Source organism: Amblyomma maculatum, chromosome 1, assembly GCF_055883805.1.
Source record: "Amblyomma maculatum isolate TAMU_Amacu chromosome 1, ASM5588380v1, whole genome shotgun sequence".
In the NCBI taxonomy this organism is placed as follows: Eukaryota; Metazoa; Arthropoda; class Arachnida; order Ixodida; family Ixodidae; genus Amblyomma; species Amblyomma maculatum.
In genome coordinates, this window is record NC_139344.1 from 347,242,991 (window position 1) to 347,261,681 (window position 18,691).

The window sequence follows — 18,691 nt, forward strand, 5'->3', positions numbered from 1 at the left end:
GGCAGATTGCTCGGGCATAACACGGGGCACTGACTGGTTTACAGGTAGTGTTTAGAAAAAGTGTTATTTAACATTAGACTTATGCATGCGCGGTGGCTTATAACCAAAAACGGAAACCGTGCATGGTTAAGAACAGGGGCACATCACGTGATCGCATGACAAGTCAGGTGCTGACAACTTGGAATGAGAGGGTAAGATGGGAATGGAACACACGGGGAGCCTTGGACCGAGGCACGTTACTCCTATATAGACCACGCATGCACGCAAGAACAGCTTTGACTTAAGCGGGTCTTTTTAGTTATCTATTTCTAGTGGTCTTTTAAATAGTTGTTTAGTTTACTACCGCATGGTAAAGAATATATGCCAGATGAACCTTGTAACAAAGTGCATGCACGCTAGCGAGAGTCCGCAAGACGACCAGAAAATAGAAGCCATTAATTGTGAAGGGAACATTAAGTGTCGTCTCAATTTTTTTTTCTTAAAGGCCACAAGTCTACGTTTCTCATATATCTACTGGGTTATTTTAACTACGCAGCAAAGCAGTGTTTCTGCGCTAAAATATGCGTTTCCATCGAGTCAGGGGCATATACTTTGTGTCGGGGCACTGAGAAATCCAAACTAAAGCAATATGTGTGTTAAGAAAGTTGCAGTGATATTACAAGTAACTCTCTTGGGAAGAAAAACCCAGAAAGATTTAAAGCCATCGAATAAAATCGCTTTCTTTTTAAAAAAACCGCGAGTAACTAAAATGCTGAAATTAAATATTTATAAGAAGCAGACGCCTTAACACCGCATCAAACCTCCCGTTTTTGAGATGCAGAACATAGTTTTAGGAAAGTATAATACACAGAAATTTAGTTTGCTAATCTCGAACTGAAATACTTTGCAGGATAATTATGTACATTAAACGGAATAAATATTGTCATGCCTACGTAGCTGTACAGATGTGTAATATAAGTAGCTTAGCAAGTAGGCAGTAAGGGCACACAAATTCTCGTAAATTGTTCGATGAAGCTCGCCCTTCGTTATTGGCTAGTTCTTGAAAGTTATTTCTCATAAAATTTCATGATAATGAAGAACGGAAATGCTTACTTGCAGTCGTGGATCAACTATTGCTGAAGTATTCCCGCCGACGATATAGAGGTTATCATAATATTCATGGGAGACGTCATTTAGCCCATGATCTGCCTTTTCTTAACAGCATGCAAAAGACGTTCTCACAACGACTGGGTATATCTTGCAGCTAGAAAAAATGTGGATTAAAGAAACCATTAGATGAGTAACACACCGACTGCTTTTGCGCGGATACCAGAGTTCATTTTAAGCTTGCAGCTTTATTGGATATACATTACCTGCTTTTTTACGGCCGAGACGTTGCGGCAACTTGATATGTTTTGGACTTTTCAATGCATGTGCATCACTTTGTGTTTGGTAGCAGCAACGGAGTAAGCATATACGTTTTCAATTTGATACGTATAGCAGAATTTATACTAATCTATACTTTCTCCACTAATTGTTGTGTATATTATCTTCCTTTAACGTTATGTACATTGCTTATGACTATTGACTCTTGACAGTTTACTCGTGCTTACACAGTGAGCGTGACAGCTTACTCGACTGTGTTTGTGTCATGTTTCCTCCTGGATCCATATTCTTCAGATTCTGCCCATTACAGTTGACTTTTTAGGTGGCGTGCTCGGACTTGATTCGAACTCGGGTATGTGCAAGTTTCTGTTTCAGATAAGCAAGAACTCACCGCCAAATATTCGTGCAACAACCGCATGCGCCTAAAGCACCGTCCCCTTTTCTCTAAACCTGTCCAAGTATCCTCAGGTTTCCCCTTAAACATGCGTAGCAGACACATGTAGTACTGGAGACCAGTGATTCGCAAGATCAGCCAAACAAAGGTGTGGTCAACTGCAGTTGGCATCTTTTCAGTATTTCATCGATCCTTAAAGAAGTCCTGGACTTCATGGATCCAAAACAGTGCATTCTATTTTGTGGACAGTTTTATCACCGCTTACGAGAAGACGCGAGCCCTACTTCTGGCTTAGTGAGGGCTAGAAGCCTTTGAAGATTTCGCTCATCAGTCGTGTCAAAGATCCAAGGATATTAGGCATGCAGTGAGATCGTCCGAGCTATGGCTATTCAGCATGAGCTACGCCTATCTGAGCTTTGTTGTGTCTGCAAGTACCGGTGACTGAGCCAATAATCAGGCTGGTTTATAGCGGCTCATTTTACTGTTTTATGAAACGTCGCCAATGATTGTACCTTTGACTGAATGCACAACGCGGGGCGGAGTCAACAGCGACAAGCGGAAACCCCCTCCACCTTTACGCCATGCTACTCGACTGATTCATATAAGCAGCATCTGCAGAGAGCACTCTTGTCAGTGTCTTTACTCAGAGCTTTTGTACAAGAAGACCTTCGACCTCACCGAGAGGCAAAGAAAAGCAGCCCTACAGCAACAGAGCAGTAAGTTCAAAAAAGGAAAAGTAGGAATACACAGAGCAAGTCGGGCTAATGTGGGCGCAAAGGATAAAAGCAAGGGGAAAAATACCTGCTTGTAAAATATGTTCCCCATATGCCTTTCTGAACAGCGTCATTCGCACCTGAGCAAAACTTCCAAGTGTTCGTAAATATCTTACCACGGTGCTGCCAGCCCACCGAAATAATAAAAAACAAATATTATTTAAATATCCTACATTTGTTCAGAGCGCCCGACTGAAATTTCGGAATATTTAACATCGTATTATGAACGGTGTCCCACCATTTGAAAGGAGGGTTGCACGAGGCGTGAGGCACAGGCTACATGCAAAGGGTGGTCGGCTGATATGGAATGGTATGTGTGATTGTTACATCACGTGCGAGGGTGCGCACCGTCAGAAGCCGGGAAAAGAAAGCAGTACAGAACATAACTCTGGCAGGAATCAGTTGTTTGAAAATACATAGCTTACAAGAGCGCGGCATGGCACACCGAGACACACAGTGTCTGTTGTGTCCCTTTCCTTTAATCTGTTTGTTCGTATTGCTGTGACCTAGTAAGCTTGTAGACGTCTCCCACGTCTGGAGAACGAAGTCAAGCCAAAGACAGCTGTTTCTACAGACGAATTTGTACCGTTGTCGTGCACTTCCTAAAGCATCACTTTTAAACATTTTTGCGTTTTTGCCTGTAAGATCGGTACGCTATAAGCTGGCCTAAATAGCAGCATTGAAGTACGCTAGACTTCTTTAACCGTTCTAAGAAAACAATTATGAAATCTGCAGCGCAAGGCTTTTTTCACCCTTCTGGGTATCCACGTCTGCGCTGGTGTGAAGTTACAAATTGTAAAATTAAAATTATTGGCTTGTTTATAAAATTGATTTCAACCTCCCTATTTTACGAGTTCATTTTAATAGCATGGGGCTACGTAGTGTTGTTTTGGTGTTGTAAGGAAAACAAAGCAACAACTGTCGCTCACACGTTTTCGGTGATAATGATATCAGCTGTTTTCTCTCCTTTCAGATGCGGATATCCGCCTACAGCTGAACAGAGGTCTGACATCAAGCACAGTTACCAAGCCCAAAGGCCACATAATCGTGGACGTTTCAGAATCCCAAACGAAAGAAAATGTCCTCTGCTGGTATATCATTTATAAGCTTCAGTCAAGATGAATGCTAGCCATTGTGCTTTTGAAATTATCCTACGTTCCAGGCTGACCTGCATAGTGAATTTCTTTCGCGCAGAATTGTTCGAACAGTAATAGAGTGGAATGTTGGGTTAGTTGGCCTTCATACATATAAAACGCAGCTGAACCGAGAACGATGCACAGAAGAGAGACACTAACATATAGACAAGGGCGATGCTGCAATGAGAACTTATTAATGTTGTTGTTTCTGTCGGTCTCTTGAAAAATCGCACGTACCCACCATGGTGATTGGCCAAGATGTCGTGTTGTCTACAAATTTTATTACAAGCACACGCATGTCGCAAAGCGAGAATGGAAAGAATTATAATAATGCAGATATAAGAATTGTGGATATAAAATTATAACAACCCTAATATTTTGATCAAAAAAAAAAAATAACCCGCAAGAATTTGGAAAGGGGTCAATAAGTTAACCTACCTGTAGCTGCAATGTATTCATATATAATTTCGCAAATAGTGTCCAACGCAAATCCCTTGGCACTCGCATCAAACGACAGTAAAAAGGGCAGTGACAAGGGGAGTCCAAACCTAGAGAGGGGGATCTCCAGGTATGTCCTTCTCTCAAATGTGAAGCACTGGCATGAGAGGAAAAAACGTGTTCTATTGATTCCACTTCTGAGCACGATTGACACAGGTTTGTCGGTGTCCACCCACATATGCGTACTATAAATTCAAGCCCGGAATTCTGCATTTCAACAGCGTCATTCTTACCTCGCACTGTCTGGTTTTACATAAATGGACATTACAAGTATGTGTTAAATGCGTAAACACCGCAGTATTCAATAAGGGATCTGCAGCCTGGCTGATATATGCTGGAACCACTTAAACCTGGAAATTGTCCATATACTAAAATTAGGGGTAAGCTATATTGCAGGTGCAATAATTATTCCCACCCGCGCACTTTCTTCTCCGTTTTCACTTCTATGCATCGCTGACTTCTTCCTTCACGCTCCTGCTAGCAGGTTAAGAATTACATCTCCTTCAAGCAAACGAAGGTCGTATTAACCTCTTGTTCTAAAGCCACAGTGATCGACCATGTTGTCGGGAAATTCGCATACTGAATGCCAAACTGAGAGAATTATAAAGCCGACACTCCCTAAGGCGAAGATTGAGCCCAGCTATCTAAGCGTATAACATTTATATTGGTGAAAGAATTTGAGAAACGCAAGTATGTATCTATATGCATTCAAAAAGTACTGTTTATTTTTCTCGCGAGCCAAAGAGAACAATAGCTCGCCGCCATTTTTTCTCTTCTTCCGATGCATTGGTTGATTTTGATTATGGGATTTAACTTACCAAAGCGACTCAGGCTATGAGAGAAGCCGTAGTGGAGAGCTTCGGAAAATTTGACCACCTGGGGTTCTTTAACGGGCACTGACATCACACAGCCCACGGGCGCCTTGTTTTTCGCCTACATCAAAAAGCGGCCGCCCCGGCTGGGATTCGATCCCGTATCCTTATGCACAGTGGTCGAAAGCCCACTGCACAGCCCGCGAAGAGTGCAATGCTTAGGGCGCTCGACGTCAGTTTTCTATTTCTTTCATGACTTTCTCATGGTCTGTGGCTCGTGACTCTCGTTTGCATGGTTGAAGCGGCTACGGAACCAACGACAACGCTGCTCAACTATGTAACGGGCGCGTAAGAGATGTGCTCTAAAAGAAAACCGTTCGTCTTCGACGAAAGAAGGTCCGTTTCTGTAACAAATATCAAAACCATGCTTTCTAGGGTTGCAAAATCGGCACGCGGAACAACTAACTACTCATTTAGTATAAAAAAAACAACTCGCAATTCGCTTCTAAGAAAGCCCTCAACAATGAAATCTTTATCAAAAAGAAAAAAAAAACGAAGAGAAGGGATATAATACTGCATTAACAATGAGATTGACTTTTGGCGCCTAAGTGGAATGTTATTTGAAAGAATAGCCTTACCATAATGTTTCGTTTACATAACACCAAACCGGGAAAAGTTTATTTCCTATTTCTACTGAGGAGCGTAATGATCGTGGAAATGCTTTAACCTAAGCTACAAGTAATCGCATCAGATTCTGATGCGCGTACAAGAAGACAGAAGTTTGGGCTTAAACTGAACATTAAAAAGTCAAAGATCATGGCGTCTTGCCCTATCAAGTCCTGGAGCATCAAGGGACAAGAAGTGGAAGCTGTGACAGATTTTCTCTTCTTGGGCTCCAAGATTACCTCGGAAGGAGACTGCAGCCATGAAATTAGGACACGCCTTCTTCTTGGAAAGAGAGCAATGGTTAGCCTTGACCGCCTAGTAAAGAGCAGAGACATTAGTCTGCCAACCAAGATCCGTATAACTCGTGCTATGGTCTTTCCAGTTGTGATGTATGGATGCGAGAGTTAGACTGTGAAAAAGGCTGACCGCCGAAGAATTGACGCGTTTGAATTGTGGTGCTGGCGAAGACTCTTGAGAGTTCCTTGGACTGCCAGAAGATCAAATCAGTCGATATTGTCGACCATAAACCCTGACTGCTCATTGGAGGGTCAAATTCTAAAGTTAAAGCTCAGCTACTTTGGTCATCTGATGAGAAGAGAGGAGTCGCTGGAGAAAGATTTGATGTTGGGAAAGGTTGAGGGTCACCGGAGAAGGGGTAGGCAGTGAACGCGATGGTTAGTGGCATCCTTGAGGCACTGCAGATGAAGTTATGTGATGTTAGGAAGATAGTGAGAGACCGGAAAGCGTGGCGTGACATGATCCATAGGGTCACGAAGATTCGGACACGACTGAACGACTGAACTGGATTGAACAAGTAATCGCACTTCAATATCAAGCAGCATGTGGATAGGAAAATCTGGAGTATGCATGACGACTCCTGCCTATTTAAACTCTGTTTAGTGAAAGATCGAACCTTTCATGAGACTCTAGCAGATAATCGTATGGAAGCATTCTTTACAATTCGGGCAGGTGGTTGCCTCACCAATATTTATTAACTTTCTTTTTTTTCTTCAGGGGGAAGCCCTCTCCCATATTTCTGCGAATTACCCGTCCTGTGCTAGCTGCACCCGCTTGACCCCTGCAAGCTTCTTAACCTCATCCGCCCACCTAACTTCTGCCGCCTCCTGCGACGCTTTCCTTCCCTTGGAATCCAATTTGTTACCCTAAGCGACCATAGGTTACCCTCTCTTCGCACTACATGTCCTGCCCATGCCCATCTCTTTTACTTGATTTGCACAATATATTCAGCAATATTAATAAGAAAAAAGTTCATCAACCAACTAGCGGTGAGGGGGAAAGCAGAAGAGTTCAGGACCTCGCTACACAATAGATATTTAGCTCTAACCGAGGATGGCGACATTACCCTAGAAGAAATAAACAATAATTTCAGAGATATCATTACTGAGTACGCTATAGAAGTGGGTGGTAGGATAGCTAAGGAGACGATAAATTTGATTAAGAAACGGCAAAGTATGAAAGTTTCTAATCCAACAGACCAGATAGAATTGGCACAGATATCAAAGGTAATCAATAAGTGCAAAGTGACCGATATAAAGAAGTATAACATGGAGAAAATTGAGCATGCTGTAAGGAACGGGAGAAGCCTTAAAGCTAAATAATAAGTTAAATTGGTTCACAGGAAGGGAAAGGCGCAGTAACTGTCACACTTGCTCTGTGGACACCCGAACCGCGCCGTAAGGGAAGGGAGGAAGGTGGGAATGAAAGTGGAAAGAGAGAAAGGGGAGCCGTAGTGGAGGGCTACGGAGTAATTTCGACCACCTGGGGATCTTTAACGTGCGCTGACATCGCACAGCACACGACGCCTCTTCGTTTCGCCTCCATCGAAACGCAGCCGCCGCGGTCGGGTTCGAACCCGGGAACTCCGGCACAGTAGTCGGGCGTCTTACCACTGCACCACCCCGGCGGGGCAAGCCTTAAAGCGATGAAGAAAAAAATCGGGCATAGGCAACAATCAGATGTATGCGCTAAAGGAAAGGCGGGCAATGTCATCACGAATATGGACACGATAGTCAAAGTAGCCGAGGAGTTCTATAGTGATATCTGCAGTAGCCAAAGAAGTCAGGACAATAATGAGATTGGTGGTAGGGAAATGCAATCAGACGTTCGGCCAGTGACGAAGGATGAAGTTAAGCAAGCATTAGAAACTATGAAAAGGGGGAAAGCAGCTGAAGAGGGTCAGGTAACTATAGATTTGTCGAAGAGCGGTGGCGATATCGTGCTAGGAAAACTGGCCATCCTGTATGAGCGATGCCTGCTGTCATCGACGGTGCCGGAACCATGGAAGAACGCAGACATTATCTTAATTCATAAGAAGTTGGACGCTAAGGACTTGAAAAATTACATATCAATCAGCTTACAGTCTGTTACGTATAAGGTATTTACCAAAGTAATTGCTAATAGAATGAGGACAACTTTAGACGTCAACCAAGCAAAAGATCAAGCAGGTTATCGGAAAGGATGCTCTACTATCGATCAAATCTATACCATCAACCAGGGGATAGAAAAATGCTCGAAATTTAACCATCCCTTATACATAGCATTCATTGATTAGAGAAAAAGCATTTGACTCAGTATAAACCTCCGCGCTTCTCGGTCGCAGGACAGAGCTCGCGTTTCACTAATACCGGAATCAGCAAGCGAAATAGACGCTCGCTCTCTCGCCCCATTTCGAATGCCATTTCCGCACTCCTCTCACGTTTCTCTAGCTTTGAAGCTTTTTGCTTTTAACCCATGAAATTACGTCTAGCAGGGCCAGAGGCATCTCTTCACTTTCCTTTTTCGTGGCCATCAGTTCCGCGCAGCTAGAAAATCGCTCCTCTACCCTCCTGAGGTGCACTGACCCTCATTTTGAAAGCACAGGTCTAAGTTCAGAAAACTCGAGGTATATGTTTAGAAAAAACCACTTAGGCATTAATGGCTGGCCGGTGTAATGTCTAGGCCTCGTCACTGGCAGAGTAGACGAAAAACAAGGCGGAAAATGAAAGACAGTAAATAGAGGATGCAAGTGCGGCAGTCGCGAACAAAGTGACAGGGGGAATGCTGAGATCGGTGTAGAGAGGACGGATGATGAGTTAAGGCGAAGGAAAATGGTAAGGCGAAAGCATTGAGGACCAAGATGAAAGCAGAGAGCAAGAAGGCATGGGTACAGGGCGCAGCTCTTTTATGCCCGTTCCTGCGCTTTGCGTCGTCGCCGTAGTCCCTCGTAACCAGCTCTATAAATAAATCCTGTCTCCACCGGGAATCGAACGTCCATTCCTTGGAATCGCAGTCGACCGTTTTAACCAACTGCTTTGCAGTTTTAAAGCTTAAGAGGTGTAGACACAATGTTATTTTTTTTTTGTGGGGGGGGGGGGGGGGGGATGTCGTGTTATATTTTTTGTAATGATGCCTAAGACATTATTCTACGCGCAGAACTACGTCGTATTCGCCTACGAGATTGGAATAATTTTGTAATTGAATATCTTTTCTCACCTGTAACGGTTTCCGTTTTGAACAGTCGAGCAATAGCTGTAGCGTCACAGTCAAGTTTGTTTCTGTTATCACATTGCCATTCATGTGAAATAATGAAGATGGAGAAGAAGTGCACTCCTAAGTTTGACCAGGTTAGGATTTTGTATCGCTACAAAGAGAAGATGGCGAGAGAGATACTGGAATAATATTTTATTTCCACGGACAATAAGTGTGTCAGCAAGACTTCTCTTAATCTTTCAAGCAAAGCGGTGTCTTTTTTGAGTGACTTTTTCTGCAGCAGGTGAACCAAGGGGTTGTTTCACATGATTGTTTCGTTTTCTTCATGTTTGTTTTTTCTGGGCCTTGGAGTAAAGGGCTTAGGCATAGTTGTGAGTCAGCGCTTGTACTGTGGTTTTCTTTTATCTTGTTCTTTGTCTTTGCGTTCGCGCTGTTTAAATTAATAATGAATAAGTACCAACTCGCCCAACAAAGTATCTTGGTAAGTCAAGACTAGCTCACGCGAGCGATGAAAATACAGCGATATAATCATTGCTCTGTCATTTTGTTTGACTACAATGATAAGGGCAGCCTGCCTCAAGAATAGGAATCACTACAAGTAAAGAATCGCCGATTATACAGCTGCTTTTCATACAGCGCGACAAGACCTAATTGTGACGCCACAGCCATCTTTCGGCTGCTGAAACCGAAACTGGTGAGAAAACAAAATTCAATTATAAATTATTTAGCGCTTGTAGGCGAAAACTGCGTGCGGATGGATATACACGAATGCCTTACGTATCATTAACGAGAAGAAAAATGTCACCAAAGTTTGTTATCTATTCTCTTCAAAGATTTAGTGCCCCCATGTAGAAAAAAAATCCTCCGTCAGCGGCGTTCACCGTTTGAAACCTTGCAGCTTTAAAATGACGCGCACCATTGGCAGGCTTCTGGTGCGAGAGGATTATTAGTCCCATAACACCTCACATGTAGCTCTAACAAGACCTACCATGTGCCATCTAATTTCATCCGCACCTTCTCACCGCAAACTATGGTATCTAATCTGCCTATCTGACTTCCCACCGCATTTTACAGAACAGTATACCGTTATCTACCTTCAGTTATGTTGCCTTCGTATTGCACTCTCTTTCCATCTCGTTCCTTTTTAAATTCGACCCGTAATCGTCAGCCTAACTATACTCACTACAGGGCCTTCTCTACTGATTCGCTGGTGCCAACCCGTTATATGTTCGTTTTTAGATTCGTGATCTTCCTCATCCCAAGCATAAGGTAACAACAGCCTTCCTTTGACGTCCGAAAAAAGCACCGTCTCGTAGCTGTCACACCGCAGTATGCACACGGTCATGTTGATCTAGTGAACACAACGAATGAGTCTGCTTAGTTACGTCTCCTAATTTTCCTCCCGAACCATCTACTAATTAGTTGCACATTGCCTCTTTGAGCATAGTTCTCATAAGTGTTCCCTTCCCGAGGCTCAAGATTGTTGGCCGCGCTGAAAGGCATGTTGTGCAGTCAGTCTGGCTGAGGCTGCCGATCGCGTAAGGGTTATTCTGAATGCGACCAAAGAGAACGCGTCAATGCCGTCTGAAGCGTTGTGCATGTTTGGCCTATCTCATGTTTTTTAATGTGTGAAATGGGCAAAGTATGTGGTTTGGCCACGTGGCAAGTGCATTTATTGAACTAGGATATAATCTTAACTGCAAAGTATAAAACAACAGAGACATGCTTTACGAAACGAGGTGCTCTTGAAGTCACTGACGTTTGAAATTGCATCACCACAAAATTGTTAACCTTTTATTCTTGTTTTGGACCCTGTGATGCTGTAGTCAGCGAAAGTGATCGATTCAATGATTTATTTTGGCTTTATCATTGCTTACGCTTAGACGCGAATTCCTGAAGTTCATGAACCGAAGTAGGAACGAAATTAGAGTAGTTTTTAAACATTAATTTACCCTACGACATTAATAGCGAAGAAAAGAAATAGAGCAACATATTCAACATATTTGAGTGACACAATTTTCAGGTATTTGTCAATATGCAGTACTACTGTCTAACTGCGTACAACAGAGATTTGGATCCAGCAATTACTAAATATGTTTTGCAATCTTCTTCCTTTCTACTTAGTGCTTGCCTGGACAAAAGCCAGGAGATTCATGCGGCGCTAAAGGTTGTGTGTGCGACTCTGTCCCTGCCAAGATGTATCCGCACAATTTGCCCTGTGTACTCGTCCTAGTGGGATAGCTCTGGCCCTGATGCATCAGCAATGTTCACAAACAGAAAGAAATTCAAGAAGGCTAGATGAATGTAAAGCTGATTAATAGCGACCTGAAAAAAATAAAATAAAAAACATGACGAGCATTCACCCATAACCGGGATAAACAAAGAAGAAACAAAATATAAACTTGGTTAACCTTCAATATTTCCTATTTGTGGTAGGCGGATTTATGCTTTGGCTTCATAGTAAACCTGAATAAAGAAAAATGACCTACTACTAGTAGTTATTGCGGAGATATACTTCGTGATTGAGTCGTAGCTGTCTCTTCGCTTGCGTCCATTCCCACTTATAAGCCTGAACACTTGTTCACTTGCTAGAGCAGTCGACTGAGCTCCTGCAAGAACTTAACTCCCCCAAGCGATAGATGCGATGGCGCCACCTTCATTTGGTAACTACAGAACACGTGAAGAAGGATCAGCGCTCCTAGTTAATTTGGCGCTCTCTACGTTCCGGGGTAACTCCCTGCACCTCAGTGCGTGCTGGGATTACATGTTTACAGACGCTGCTCGTCCACCACAGCAATTAACCAAATAATTTTAAAGCGAAAGGCTTACTAGCCCCCATAACGCGAAAACCCTGTTCAAACCACTCGACTGCTCACAGTCGCGGCTCGGTTGAAACTCGAGTTCCCTCACCGCCGGAGCATAGCCCCCCGACGCGCAGCGCGCCCTCTCTTTGTTTTACGAACCGTGTCACTCGGGTACGTTTTACTTTGACGCGGAAGATAGCCGAGACCATCGCCTGTCTAGGCGGGGTTACTTACTTGGCTAACACCAGCGCCGAGGACCAGACTTACATCCACTGCCCGCACTTGTGGAAGGCTTCTGAGCAGGAGCAGGCATAGATACACCATCCGCACTTGTAGAAGACGAGAGGACTCATACGAACGCCCCGCACTGCTAGTCCGCAGCGTACTCATCACACGTGTATAGTTACAGAAACGCGTCCGCTCCGCGTCCTTTTTAAATTTGCACAACCAGCGTAGAGCGCGACAGCTTGGGCGGCAGGCCGGTGATGGATGGATGGATGGACGGATGGAAGATAGGAGCGTCCCCTTTGAAACGGGGTGGTAGCAGTTGCTATCATAATCATTTCCCCCCCCCCCCCTATTATTTCATTTATTGATTTAGATAAGTTTTCTATACCATCATTCTATTTATTGCATTGTTGTTTCTACATTACTAACATTATGTCACTTTTCTGCTTTGAAGCACCTATCTTCCAATAGTTTATTTCTGGCTTCCACAGCAGGTTCATTCACCCGGCCACTGGCATCTCTAAACCCCAGGGCCTCAGGAAGAATGACTGCGCCTGCATCGGCTTCCGGACGGATAACATCACATTCGAGTATAAGATGGTTAATTGTTTGTGTGGATTTACCCCATACTGCAAATGTGTCATCTTCATAGTTATTTCTTTTTTTAGCTGCGTGTTCTAAGGTACCCTGATCCACCTTTAAAAAGTAGGGTATTGCCTATTGAGATATCAAAGAAAGCTCCCTTCTTGATCTGCCTTTTCCACTTTTGGTATAGTTCCACACTGTTTCCTTTCATAGAATTTATCCAACTTTTACCTTCTGTATTTTTCACCTGTTGCTTGAAGGGAAGTTGAAACGATTTTCGCAAAAGCATGAGTTACGTGCAGCATTCTATAATTTTTTGTTCTGTGAACAAGGCTATCATACTTTAAAAAGGCAGAAAGGAACGCAAACGGCAGTTTTTACAAGAAAACGAGCACAAGCGGGACCGCCCTCCAAGCAAACACCACTGTTGTCCGTAAATAGCCCATCATGACGTCAAGTTCGGGTACACCAGGCCGGCGCCGGCGGTTTTGGTGCGTGCGCATCGCTTCAGTGGACTTTGGAGCGCAATTTAAAATTTTATTAATTATGCCAACAATGTAAAAGACTTCCAACACTTACCATACGCTTTAGAGCAACCAGCAGTTAAAAAAAAAATGTGATAATGATAGTGATAGTGATAGGCGACATGATCGTGCGTTTATTAGTCATCGGGTTTTGTGCCGGAATGAGTCGAAATGATGTGGCCGACTTGGAAGCCGTTGCCAACTCAGTCTTCGCCATCGGAAAGAGGCGGCATCGGAATACAGCCTTCCAGGAATTCCAATCTCGAGTTATAGAGACGGTGCGCCTAGACCATGCGGACATGCTCTCTTATGCTGCTTGGTGAAACGGAGAATCTCATCTAGATCGGGTGATTTCTTATACCATCTGGTAGGTTCCCATCGTATGCTAATTAGTATTTTGAGTACATTAAAAGCCCAAACTGTGTTATTAGAGTCGTACAAGTAACAACGTGCATGCACGCGAACCAGGATCCGCAAGGAGAGGTGGCAAACAAGAGCCGTTAATGCTGTCACGTCATCCCCTTAAAGTCGGAGCTTCAGTGTCCAATTTGTTTTTCAAATTATTCTTTGTGCGAACTGATTGAGAGAGCCTGTTGGTTTTCTAGCATAAGCAAGTGTACGAGTGTGGAACAGTGCTCAGTTCATGACGTCTGAATTTTTAGCCGGATCGATTAGCGTTGTTACGATAAACGAACCTCTCCAGCGCAGTAATTGATACAGCCTTAATCGCTAAATATTACTTCATCTGGCACCAAGCAATTCTAGTCGTTCAGCTCTACAGCCCCAAAATTGTTTACTTCCTTGAAGATAACGAAAGTGTTCTATCGCCTCTAAAGTAACCTTCGTTTTATTCAAGGATCGCAATACCCTAGCTCTTCAAAGCATTTTAGAGAGAATTAAGACTTGGTTGGAGACATTTGCAGATTTGATATAAATGAAGCAGTCAACTTCTAAAGGAGGATTAGCACTGCCATCTGTGTTATCTATATCACATTATAACTGAAAAATACCATTGTGAAATTTCCCCTCGGATACGACAATTATGACAGAGCAGCATCCACCCTGAGTGCTTATGATTTCGCGTCATTAGTTGAGAATCCCCCCATCGACCACGAAATGTGCAGAAAACCAAGGAATGCCTCGCTAATTGGACTATGCTGGAATTTAAATTAAAGTTGCTTCATGTCAGGGGAGGACATCTAGAAGGAATCCTTAAACTGTGATTAGAATTTTATTTCCCTTGCCTCATTTAATATTTCTTCCTCTCTGTTAGCCAAACGAGCGTGCTACATTAGCTTTCAAATCAAGTGATCTAAAATGCGAGGACCGACTTAAAGCGTATGCATCCACTGGACGTAACTATTGCAAATTTGGATTCAGCGTCCGGTACGGAATGTTTAAGCAAGTGGCATTGCAAAACTAGAACGCTCTCGCCTTTTTGTTATATTCTAAAGAATAAAGTGGGTTAAATTACTATCTCGGCTAATAAAACCGAACACCTTTGAGACACCCCAAGTTAGCCGGTGACACAACTGAAACCAAGAAGTGGGAAATGCTTTGGAAGAACCTTATCACAATACACGTCTTTTCTTATCACCTACCTTATCACCTCTCACAATACACGTCGTCGCGAGGATTTTTAGTTAAGTCTTGACAAAGCAGAGCATCTGCGTCCCTTAAAAATGGCGACATTCTATATCCGCATCAGCTCACTCTGTGATTCAATATATATATATATATATATATATATATATATATATATATATATATATATATATATATATATATATATATATATATATATATATATATATATATATATCCTGGCAACCGCAAAAGTGTCTTCGTTACCCACATCTGTCATCCCCTCAATCTGCGTTTCCAAGTGCTTGGGGGCAGTGCTCGTACAGCTTTAGGCGTGAAACGGCCTCGAATGCCTAACCAAATAAAACGTTGGGCTGTTCCCTAATGCCACTTGGGTAACTGCACAAAAAAAAAAAAAGAGATGTTGATGTGCGGAGGGCAAGCCCATCGTTCGAGCCAGCGAAGAGCGGGTATCATGGTAAAGGGAGTTAATGGAAAACTCAAAAATTGTTTTTTCATAATTCGATTTTCCTTTAGTTTTTACGTCAAGAACTAAAACAATGAGAAGGGCTGAAAACATGGATAGGGCTAAGCTTAACAGCGTGACGCATAATGAGTGTATGGGCTATTTCCGCTGAAATATGTGCAGCGTTAGAAATCAGAAGACTTCATATTTAGGTTCGGAAGTGTGGACGGCAGGCTTCGCTATCCCGACTTTTTCCCACAGCAACGACGTAGAATTGTTCGAAAAGTCGTTACCACCCGCGGCAGGGCAAGACTAACTGAACGGTTGCGGCCAGCTGTTCAAATTTTGGCTTGCACGTGCACCTGCCGGCACGGCCTTCCATTGAAAACTCACGTTTACACGAATGGTAGACCGTGAAGAAGGCAGTGCGCAGCACGATAAAGTGACTGTCTACCACGTGCGATGTGAGGCTGCGGCGATGGCTGAGTTGATTAATGCCGCGGCCGGTGAAGCGGGCCTGCGCGCTTCCACCTCAGTTTGAATTATTTTTGCAGCCCTGAGCTATTTTTCGTTTATGTTTCATTCATTACGTGGTGCACGACCTCAAGCTGCGACGACGACAGAGTGGCATCAGTACTTCAAGGGTTCGTACCAGATATTCTCTGGCGCACGATATTTCGTTCTACACACGCGCAAGAATTAGGTGACATTTTGGGTAAATGCCGGTCGAATGTGAATATAGGGACGCATTTGCTGTGGTATGCTTTTGTGCATACTATATTGGTGCCAGTGGGCGTCTCGGGCTATTTTAAGGACTCTTCTACCCTCGTATAAAATATGCATGTAGTTGCTGCTGTGAGGCGTTAAGAAAAAAATAAAAGTTTTCATTTTATCGATCGCTGCTGTTTCACCAAAGAGCCTTGCACAGCTAACATAATCTATGGGTCCTCCGGCTGTTGCACTCTTGAACCGTTCATTGAAAGATTATGAAGTATGGTGGTGCTCTCAGAAACTCCTGGCTTCTCGCTGCTCGAAAGCTCAAGCTAAGAGAGGGCCGTCGTGGTTACTGTCACTGCCGCCGTGTTATAGCAGCAGCGTGAATTAATTTTTTTTCGCTTTTAGCAAAACGTCTTTAACGGGACAGCAGCTATAAGCCCTTTAGGGTTATAAATTCACGTCCTCATTACTTACCCAATTAGGGAAAGGTTTCTGCTTGCTTAATATTCTTGAAGTAAACCGCATATTTTTTAACATACACTCACATACTATATTTATTTGCAAAATATTATTCATGTTGCATTGTTAGGTTTCGAAGTACCTCCCGTGTACCATATGGTCACGCTGGTCCCTCAGGCTACTGGAAAAGGCTGGAAGTGACATACTTTTCTTGGAACCAATGCAACACAATGAAAAACTTACTTAGTGAAGAGCCAGGCGCTCGTGTGGAATGGTAAGCTTTAACGCATCAAATGCACATGCCGATACCACACTTTGTTCACTGTGTGCTCATATTGCTGCTGCAATCGTCCCCACCGCACATTCTCTTCTTGCTTTTTCAAAGTGGGCCGCTTCCTCTTTTGGTGTACCAATCATCGGGGTCGTTCGTCGACCAGGCACATTTGGTTTATTCTCCGAACGTGTCCAATCGCTGTGTGCATTTTTCCTGCGAAATAAATCTGAGTAATTCTGCACGCTGTGCAATGAAAAACAAATGCCTATGTTGCCTATGGCATGTCACAAAGGCACGTCAACATCAGTCACCACCATGCCTGTGTAACGCTATGCTTGTGCATGAAAGTCAAAATGTAAAAAGAGTGTACAAGTATCAACGTTTCTGTAAGTTTCTCTGTCGTTTGAAATGGCGCTGCAGCTTGTTAAAGTCATTTTCAGTAGTCACCAGCTGTTCCTGCGTTCCCCTGCTTGTATTGATAATCTTCAAAATTTACACATTTTGCAACCATACCCTACACCCCCTATTTTATCTAGTGACAGTCCATTTGGTAATAAAAGAAATAAAGGAGCGCAGCGGAAGTATCCAAGCAGCAGTGTAATGCAAAAGAACACCGATATAAAGAAAGGACCCCTAAAGCCCAGCGTGTCCATGTGGCATCGCGGAAAATATTGGGCTCATTCATAGAATAAATACATATTGATTTCTCACAGAGGTTCACAGTTGGTCGCATATACAAAAAGCTACATCTTGGTAAATTCACCCTGCCATTGCTTAAAATACATCTGCAAAATGAACTTTGCCACCCCAGTGTAGCATGGAGATGCTTCTCTCAAATTGACACTATTTCCCGCGTGGTGTCAGGTCGGTTGTCTTCTGTCGCTGTTCCTGCTGCTGACTGTCACACGCTCGTTGCTATGTTGCAGTCACTTAATTATTTCTCACCTTTTCAATGAGTTTCCAGACCTTACGGCTCCCACCGCATGGCTTTATTGAAACAAACATTAAGCTATCAAGATACCAGTTGATGGCCACTTCTGGGAGGTCTTTGAATTCTCCATTACTCGAAACGCTTTCTGCGAGCTGCCCCGACCATATGGCCATACTGGCCTTAATGGGCTAATGTTCCGAAGGGCTGCGCATTTAAATGCGCTTCATACGCTTTTTTCTTAAAATGCTGATTAGTGGGCTGAACGTCTCATCAACCCTTGTTCGGTTCCCTTTGATTCTTCATTAAAATAAAGACTTTGCTCAGCATAGGTGTATTACTCCAAATTCTTAACGAACTGGGCTGACCTCAACTATATAAACAGCGTCTACTATCCAGTTTCTATTACTATAGTTCGACTGCCTAGCGGCTGTCCCATTTTATGGCGCAGAAACGGGCCACACTTTCATCAATGGCAGCCTATCCTTCATGACATATACCGTACAATGTTTGCGCACAAAGAATTCCAGGCTAGATAGCTTGACTCAGTCACAATTCAGGAAGCAATTCATAACAGTACACACTTAATCTGTAAACATATTTAAAATAGGTACAGTTACTCTGCTCTCCGCCTCCGAAACATTTGTAATCCCGCCACAATCTTTACTAACCAAGTTCTCAAATAGCGCCATTAAACAAGCGGCTTTCATGGCCATGACATTTTTACGCCCCTGCAAGAAAAGGCAGTATTGCAAAATATATTTGAAGCATGCCACATAGCACACACCAGTTCTGATAACCTATTAGAAAGTTATATGGCACCGAACAATGTCATATGCGTGTCTGGATTGCAACCCCATGACGTGGCACAATCACGCAGAAATTGGAAGCGAACTATAATAACTAGGTACATATAGGTAGATTTAGGTAGAAATGCAATAATTAGCTACATTGTGTATGATAGCTAGACTTTCAGAAATGCTTTTACT

The 18,691-nt window shown here is 43.2% G+C and overlaps 1 long non-coding RNA gene across 1 annotated transcript; it reads left to right on the forward strand.

Moving 5' to 3' along the window:
* Window positions 1-1,245: 1,245 nt before the first annotated feature.
* Window positions 1,246-11,630, forward strand: LOC146207690 (uncharacterized). The gene is made up of 3 exons (XR_014704108.1): window positions 1,246-1,445; window positions 3,506-3,623; window positions 11,258-11,630. It is a non-coding gene; the product is annotated as an uncharacterized LOC146207690 (long non-coding RNA).
* The last annotated feature ends 7,061 nt before the right edge of the window (window positions 11,631-18,691 follow it).